This window comes from Nicotiana tomentosiformis, chromosome 8 (genome assembly GCF_000390325.3).
Source record: "Nicotiana tomentosiformis chromosome 8, ASM39032v3, whole genome shotgun sequence".
NCBI lineage: Eukaryota > Viridiplantae > Streptophyta > Magnoliopsida > Solanales > Solanaceae > Nicotiana > Nicotiana tomentosiformis.
Genome location: NC_090819.1, coordinates 31,177,401 through 31,187,673, shown reverse-complemented (window position 1 = coordinate 31,187,673; position 10,273 = coordinate 31,177,401).

Sequence of the window (10,273 nt, the reverse complement as noted above, 5' to 3'; positions counted from 1 at the left end):
ACACTAAGACTAGAAGAGTTACTTACCTCGAACAAGCCTATACCACTCCCGAACAAGCCAAGCGGTGCTCCAAAGATGCCATCTCGCACGTTCAGACCTCTGAACGGCTCGAAACTAACCAAAAACAACTCAAGTACATCAAACAATGCTAAAGGAACCAATCACGATCTAAAAAGATCAAATCTTGAATCAAAAGCTCGAAATCGGCCAAAAGCCCAACCCGGGCCCACACCTCGAAAATCGATAAAATTTACAAAATGCAACAACCCATTCAATTACGAGTCCAACCATACTAGTTTCACTCAAATCCGACTCCAATTCGATGTTCAAAACTCGAAAATTCATATTATGAAACTTTAGTCCAAAACCCCCCATTTCCTCTTTAAAATTCATCAACCAAAAGCTAAAATCGAAGATAGATTCATGGAATATAACCAAAACCGAGTAGAGAACACTTATCCCAATTCATATGGTGAAAGTTTCTCCAAGAATTGCCTCAATCTGAGCTTGAAAATGTAAAAATGAAGCCAAAATCGCGAATCCTTGTATATAACATTCTGCCCAGCACATCCGCATTTGCGGAAAATTTGTCGCACCTGCGACCACCGCTTTTGCGGAAACACCTCGCCCCTGCGCTTCCCGACTTCCTCACCATTTTTGCTTTTGCCACTCGCTGCCCGTATTTGCGCCATCGCAGGTGTGGAAATCACATCGCACCTGCGACCTCTGCTGACACCCTCCAACTCCGCACTTGCGTCAAGCTGCCGCACCTGGGAAATCACATATGCGCCCAAATCTCCGCTTTTGCGGTCTTCCTCACGCAGCACTATTCTCGCATTTGCAACGCCTTTGTCGCTTCTGTGGCCATCGCACCTGCGCAAACCAACCGCAGGTGCTATCATACCAGAACCAGCAGCCTCTAGCTTTGCACATGAAGTGAAAATGATCCGAACCTCGTCCAAAACTCATCCGAGCCACTCGGGATCGCGTCTGAATATACTACCAAGCCCAATAACACAACACGGACCTACTCGAGGTCTCAAATCATTCATAACCACATTGAAACGATGAATCGCACCTCAAATTGAAATCTATGAACTTTAAAACTTCAAATTCCACAACCGATGCCGAAACCTATCGAATTACGTCTGATTGACTTCAAATTTTGCACACACGTCACATTTTACATTACGAACCTATTGCAATTTTCAGAATTGGATTCCGATCCCGATATCAAAAAGTCCACACCCGGTCAGACTTTTTAAAATTTTAACTTTCGCCATTTCAAGCCAAATTCCACTACGGACCTCCGAATCACAATCCGGACGCGCTTTTAAGTCCAAAATCACCCAACAGAGCTAACGAAGCCATCAAAACTCCGTTTCGAGTTCAAATTCATAAAAAGTCAAACTTGGTCAACTCTCCTAATTAAAAGCTTCGACAATGAAATCCATTCTTCCAATTCGATTCCGAATAACTTAAAAATCAAAATCGACGATTCACATAAGTCATAATGCCTCATACGGAGCTACTCATGCCCGTAAACTACCGAGAGAAGTGCAAATGCTCAAACGACCGGTCTGGTCGTTACACAAATATTCCAAAATTTCAAATTCTCATTAAACGGCCAAGTCAATGAAGTTTAACCTTTTAAAGTCCCTTTACCAAGTTTTGATATGATTTAAACAATTTAGATTAACAAGTAGGATGGAAGCATTGGAAGTACAACATGATATGGGTCCTAGACTACCCAGACATAAGCATATTAGTAGCTACGCAAGGACTCTCGTCACCTCGTGCTACGTAGCCCCCCACAAATAGGAACACATAATGACTTGATTCACCTATGGGGTTAATTCCCTCTTACAAGGTTAGAAAGGAGACTTACCTCACTCCGACGTTCCAAAACCGGCTCCAACGCCGCCCTAACACCTCAAACCGGTGACCGCCGATCTAAAACTAGTCAAATAAGATGCAACCCAATCAAAATATACTCTAATACTCATAATTAATCAATATATAACAATTTTCAACTCCGCTCGAAAAATCGATAAAGCAACCCTCGGGCCCACGTGCCCGGATTACGAAAATATTCGAAGATAAACTTTACCTATAACACCACGAACTCAAATATATAATTTATTCCAAATTCCATGTCCAATTTCGTGGTCAAAATCCAAAAATACCAATTTCTAGGTTTTGTTTTTCTTCAAAATCCCAAATTTCCACAACTTTTCAAGTCTAAACCCTTATATAATCCAAGTATTTAACTTGCAATAGGTGGGAATCACTTACCTTGACATAGATGATGAAACTCTCCCTTCCAAGAGCTCCAAAAATTGCCCAACCAAATGAAAAATGGGTGAAATGAACCCAAACCTCGCTTTAAAAACATTCTGCCCAGCCCAACCTTCGTACCTGCGGTCAAATAGCCGCTTCTACGGTTCCGCACCAGCGGAAACTCCATCGCATGTGCGGATCCAGCTCGGCCCATCAATCCCGCATCTGCGCCCCATGTAGCGCATCTGCACGTCCGCTTCTGCGGCTCTTCATGCGCAGGTGCGGTCCCGCTTCTGTAAAACTTGACCGCATCAGTGGTCCCAGCCTTCCTCAGCTAGAACCGCTTCTGCGACCCTCTTGGCTGCTTCTGCGGCTTCGCACCCTCGGCCAAAACCTCGCAGGTGCGGTTACACCAGATACCAGCTGCTTTAACATTTCTTCCAAGTCCAAATCGATCTGTTAACCATCCGAAATCCACCCGAGGCCCTCGGGGCCTCAACCAAATATACAAACATGTCCCAAAACACATTACAAACTTAGTCAAGCCTTTAAATCACATCAAACAACGCTAAAAACACTAATCACCCTCCAATTCAAACTTAAATGAACTTTGAAACTTCAAACTTCTACAATCGATGCCGAAACCTATCAAATCACGTTCGATTGACCTCAAATTTCGCACACAAGTCATGATCGACATTACAGACCTACTCTAACTTTTGGAATCGGAGTCCGGCCTCGATATTAAAAAGTCCACTGCCGAACTTCTCAAAAACCTTCAAATTTTCCAATTTTTGTCAAATGACGCCGAAATGACCTACGGACCTCCAAATCCACATCCGGACGCTCTCCCAACACTAGAATCACCATACAGAGCTATTCCCAGACTCAGAATCTCAAACGGACATCGATAGAATTGAAATGCACTCCAACCCAAATTTATGAAATCCTTCCAAAATGCCAACTTCCACAATAGGCGCCGAAACGTTCCCGGGTCATCCAAAACCCGATTCGGACATACGCCCAAGTCCAAAATCATCATACGAACCTGTTGGAACCTTCAAATCCCAATTCTGAGGTCTTTTACTCAAAATTTACCCTTTAGTCAATTCCTCCGACTTAAAGCTTCTGAAATTATATTTTTCTATCCAAATTAACTCTGAACTCCCTGAAATTAAATTCCAACCATGCGTACAAGTCATAATACCTGAAGTGAAGCTGCTCAGGGTCTCAAACCGCTGAATGATGCGCTAGTGCTCAAAATGATTGGTCAGGTTGTTACATTCTCTCCCACTTAAACATATGTTCGTCCTCGAATGTGCTAAGAACTGCTCCGGAATTTGCCGAAATCATTGGTCAACACCTCGTGCACCTACCCATGCTACCACAACCCAGTTGAGCACATTAGTTCGAGCCAATCGGAAGATCTTCCTTTTTATTTAGCAAGTAACTCTTAGAGCCAAATTCCAACATCCGAAATTCTCTACCAGGCATGTTTCCAACATACGAACATCGTATTAATCATTAGACACTGCACCAAACACTATTGTGTACCATTAATAAATTCTTACATGTACTGCACAATTCACATGACCATAATAACATCCTCTGATAACAATAGCCAAAATTCCACGAATCTGATGCCCACAATAAACCAACTGTTCCAACTCTTGAAATGTTGCCATGACGGAAGATTCATAACCAACTGTCGAGTCCATAAATCATTGGGTTCCTTCTCTTGAAAAGGACCATTACCCCATTAGGAACCAAATAACGATATTTGCTTTTTAATATGCCTCATATAATCCGATCGCACTGATCCCAGGTCCAATAATCTTGTCTCTCCCTGTATAAGTTGTTCCGGATATAAGCCACCACAAACACTACCAAAGGTCTCATATGATGCCACCATGTGCCAACAATCCACAAACTCGCATGTGATACATAAGGAAAAATGAACTCCGGAAAGAACTGCTCAACCCACGTGACTAATTAAACGACCGAAAAGATGTTATGAACCTTCCTCAGAAAATGAGAAGCAAAACACACAAGAATAGGTATAGGGAACTGTACTCAACATCACACTGTTGCGGCGTGCAACCCGATCCACACATGACACCATTGCGGTGTGCAACCCGATCCAAACATGATACCTGTTGCGGCATGCAACCCGATCCAAACAACATCTCCATGGCGGCGTGCAACCCGATCCAAACAACATCTCTGTGGTGGCGTGCCACCCGATCCGCACATAGAAATAAATGGGGAAATACCCATCAAGCCAGAAATGTTTATACCATACGAAAATTCGGAATATCAACCATAAGCACGCCAAGTGCATAATACAAATTCTGAGGAGACGGGTAGTGTCATACGCTATAAAACTCAAGCACAACTAAGGTACGATATATGATCTGCATCTCGAGACCTATCCCGCTCACATAACACCACCGCTACGCGAGACGTCATCACATTGTACAAATAATCACGCCGTCTCATAACCCACTAGGCACAATAGAGTATTACAGCTGGTGTAGAGTACACATCCACATTTGGACCCATCAACTAACCCCAACCGATTCTGATTGTACCGCACTGGGCTAATAACCTTTCAAGGATCCACAACACCCCTTTTTCCATGACATACAAGAACAACCGTCAAATCTGAAATAAACTTCCATAATTCACAACCAACTGAATAGAGCGCCTTTCAGGCCTAAACACTCACATTAGCGATAGTACCAAATCTCCATACTTGGTTTCAAATCTTTAATCAATCAAGTGACTACATGTCACACTTATACAATCTTCCCGTGGGATACGTTCCCACGACCTTCCGCACCAGGTAACAAGTCTACACATCCATACCACTGGCCACACTAATACTGTAAAGCAAACCAAGAAGCTGCAAATCAGTACACAAAGTCTCTTACACAGGACACCAATCTCAGGTGACGCTAAAGACAATAACAGCTTACTCTAAACAACTGAATTCTTCCCTGATCATCCGAGCTCGTGACATTCTTGTCAACACCGAACCGCAACCTTGATCCTCAGCTTCCAATTTCCCATGCCGCTCACTGCACCTAACATGCCAATACGTGTGAGTACCAGAATTCCATAATAACCCCTGATCCACTATTAGGATAAACACTTCATCATATAGAAACCTTTTACTTAGCTCATTTCATAAGAACCAATGCAACACGCAACTAAATTCCCAAACCGCAGAAAATACAACCTCATGTCGTAATCTAAACTGCCATAACTCTTCTAAATATTCCTTTACACAACAAAGCCATACGAATCGAATACCTCCCAAATCAACCAAGTTGTGGTGGAGCTCAAGCCCAGGTGTACAACCACAAACCACATGTATAACTTCACACTATAGAAACTGGTCACTGCCATAACCATGTTGAATCAACCATTACCAACCGAGCCACTTCTTCTAATTTACTCGGGACTTGCCCTAGAAATAATAATAGCTCCATTCAGAATATCATGAACCCAAATCCGCACTCATCCCGAGTGACCTTATTTCATGAGACCACGTTGTCTCCAAAACCCACGAACCATCTCATACCCTCCTTATGCGCATATTCGCATCTTCAACTGGTACACCCATTCTGAAAATCCCTCTATTAATCCGAAGTTATTTTCTCACACTCCTCCAATGCTACACCGCAGACCGATAATAACATAGAACACTCCAAGCCCATTTCATAATCTACTGCAAAAGCTCGATACTTAACCATACTATGGACTCAAAATCCTTAGGCACCACACTTTAACTTTTGAATCCACTAGGACCGTTGTTGAGAGTCACCCACTATGACTTGGTCCCGAATATAATCAAATCCCAAGGCTCTTCTAGCACATGAACACCCTCTCAAAGAAGCACCCGGTTGAATCACTTTCCTTGTAAATCACTTCTACACGAAGCATAAATCCTGAGTCTTCCCCAAGCCTGAGCATGAATCGATAAGGCTAATTATAGCACACATTCCTCAAATTACCGCTGATGTTCTCTTTCCTTAGTCGTAATAACCCACTAATATGCCGATAACCAGAAACCTCACAAGTAGACAACCATGCAATCCAATCGTAGGCGGTGAGGCTCTCCCACTTAAGCTTGAAGCTACCATTACATGACCCTGGAACCTACCAAGATTCCTTCTCCCTTACCGACATGACCTCGCGCAATCGATCCGCTAAAATCCTCGAAATCCTTATGTTAACCATTTCATGAACGCTCTGAATCACTAGCCACATTTACATATTCGACCCCTTGCCGGATAGCCAGTAAAATTCTACGTAGAAGCTTCTTCAACACCACTCAACAGTTAACCTGCTCGCCGGAAATAACCCACATGTGGAAATTCTATACCGACATCTTCCAACAACGCTGCACCGAGCACAATTACCACGAAACCAATAAACCATCTTGAGCATGTGCTCGTTCACCAGCAGTACAAGTCCGTTCACTCCTCATGGACATCAACTAAAGATGCGACAATACATTCCAATCCAAAGTGGTGTTGTATCCTTCTTCATATCATGCAACTCCTTTCCGTCGTATCCAACCTTTCTCCGTATAGCAGCCAATATTCCAAATTAAGTTCGCAGACTTAGTCACTGTCCACCATGAGTTCCAAATCACTCTAATCTTTCCTCAATGTGTGTAGCTATCCTACCACATAACCCATCTGATACTCTACCACTCTCCTACTTTGGTCAAACCCTCTCCTTTAAGCAACTACTCGACTTCTGCTTCTCACATTTGGCCTTCTAGAAACTTAACCACCGCAAGACACCTCCCACATGTTCTTCCTCATCCTTCGCTGCCCAGTTGTTGCCTTAAATCAAAATCTACCTCTGTAGCACTTGAACCAATCGATCGCTACCAACTTTAAACCTTTCCAAAGATCATCTTCCTTGAGCCCTCAACACCCGGACCACCAATTAAGTCCTGAACCATCGCACATTGTGATCTCTGACAGCCACTTCCCCGCCACTATTTCACACTACCCTGCCCCGAAGGCAAATTGATGAAGACCATAACATCGGCGAACTTAACACATTCAACCCAGGGCGATGACACCACATCACAGATGAAAATTTCACCATGCTAGAAATACCAAGTCTTGTTACTCCGTCAACCCAAACCTGAACATTCATAGTCTGATTGCTTTTTCTTTGCCGGAAATAAAATACTGGATCTCTGAATCATGCACGGTGTAAACCTCCTTCCAAGTCATTCACTACTTCGACGCATAGACAAGCATCCTACCATTACGCAAACATGGTGCGATAGCAACACACGAATCATCATAACAATTAATGCCAAACCTCAAAACCTTGGGTAATACTAATACCGAGCTAAAATGACAGAACGGCCTTCCGCAAGGCGACAACAATAGCCCAATCAAATATGCAGGGAGAAACATCCCGCACCACATCTGCAGTACCATTAAAATTCCTCGATTCCCAATTTATAACAAGAATTTCACTTCGCATAAGACTGAATAGGAAAGGAATGGAGGCATAAGCCTCAAAGGAATCGAACCGCACAATGTGGAATCAAGAAGGGAAGTGCTCCTAACAGTCCTGTAGCCTCTCGAAGCTAAGTACAAACGTCTCTGTACCGATCCGCAAGACTCTAATAGACTTGCTCATGACTCGTAAGACACAAGTGAAACTAGTGCTTTGATACCATGTTGACACGACCCAGAATCCATTAAAGGTCGTGATGGCGCCGGACACCGCTGTCAGGCAAGCCAAAAATAAATACTTGATTGGGTTCTCATTTTAATATTTTGAAATCATATTTCCTTCAATTAAATAGTAAAAGGTGGAATTTACAGAGTAAATAATAATATTTTTAACAAATTTCAATACAGGATAACCCAAATCACCCCAAAACCCGGTATCACAAGTGCATGAGCCTCAACTAGGAATATAAAATAAAATACAATATCTGTCCGGAATACAAATTTGGATAGGAGAAAGATAAATACTCTGAAGGAGACTTTGCTGGCTGCGGACTTGTAACGTATAATGCAGCTCACCTAAGTCCCCGTAATAACCGCGCCTCTGTGCCCACAAGGCCACTAGACATATATGCACCTGCACAAAATGTGAAGCGAGTGTAGTATGAGTACGTAAATCAACCCGTACCTAGTATGTATCCTGCCTAACTTCGAAGAAATAGTGACGAGGGGTCGACTTTGACACTTACTATGGGCTATAAATAAAATACCAATGATATAATTAGGCATGGATAATGGAGAACGACTGTAAGCTCAATTATCATGAAATAAGTAAACAATTCTTTTGTTCATAAGAGATTTTCAAATTTATTTTCGTCATTTAACATTTTTGGACCTTGGGCCAATGAAAACAATATCAATTATTATCTATTCGAAAGATATACAACAACAACAACAATAACAACAATAACAACAACCCAGTAAAATTCCACTAATAGGGTCTAGGGAGGGTAGTGTGTATGCAGACCTTACCCCTACCCTAAAGGAGTAGAGAGGCTGTTTCCGAAAGACACTCGGCTCAAAAAAAACAAAAAGACAAAAGGACAAAAAGGGAGACAATATTAGTATCACAACAACAATCATAGGATAAATAGGAACACCATGAAATCCAGAAGAAAGATGCAAAGCAAAGGGAGACAATATTAGTAAATATTAGTATCACCACAACAGTCATAAGAAAAATAGGAACACCATAAAATCTAGAAGAAAGATGCAAAGCAAAAGCGATAGCTAGTCAATAGGACATGCACTGAAAAGCAAAATAGTAAGCCACAACATTCCCACTAGCTATCTTAGACAAAAACCCTACACGGGTAGTCCCACCATTGTACGAAGTAAGGCACGACTCAACTATCTCCTAACCTACAACCCTAATACTCGACCTCCACATCTTTCTATCAAGTGTCATGTCCTCGAAAATCTGGAGCCTCGCCATATCTTGCCTGATCACCTCTCCCCAATACTTCTTAGGCCGCCCTCTATCTCTTCTCGTGCCCTCCGCAACCAGTTGCTCACACCTCCGTACCGGGACATCTGGGCTTCTACTCTGAACATGTCCGAACTATCTAAGCCTCGCTTCCCGCATCTTTTCATCAATGGGAGCCACATGCACCTTCTCCCGAATATCATCATTCCTAATCTTATCTATCCTAGTATGCCCGCACATCCACTGCAACATCCTCATTTCTACTACTTTCATCTTCTGGATATGTGAGTTCTTAACGGGCCAACACTCAGCCCCATACATCATGGCCGGTCTAACCACCACTTTATAAAACTTACCTTTGAGTATCGGTGGCACTCTCTTGTCACACAGGACTCCATATGCTAACCTCTACTTCATCCATCCTAGCCCAATACGGTGTGTGACATCCTCGTCGATCTCCCCTCCCCTCTAGATAACTGAACCAAGGTACTTGAAGCTGCCTCTACTCGGGATGACCTGCAAATCAAGCCTCACATCCACGCCCACTTCCCCTGGCTCAGCGCTGAACTTACACTCCAGGTATTCCATCTTCGTCATGCTCAGCTTGAAACCCTTAGACTCAAGAGCCTGTCTCCAAACCTCCAACCTCTCGTTAACACCGGCTCGCGACTCATCAATTAGAACTATGTCATCGGCGAATAGCATGCACCATGGCACATCCCCTTGAATATGGTGTGTTAACGCGTCCATCACCAGGGCGAATAAGAACGGACTGAGCACAGAACCTTGGTGTAACCCCATTACAACCGAAAAATGCTCAGAGTCGCCTCCTACTGTCCTAACCCGAGTCTTAGCCCCATCATACATGTCCTTAATCGCCATAATGTAGGGAACCGACACACCTTTTGCCTCCAGGCATCTCCAGAGAATTTCTCTAGGAACCTTGTCATACGCATTCTCTAGGTCAATAAACACCATGTGCAAATCCTTCTTCCTCTCTCTGTATAGTTCCACC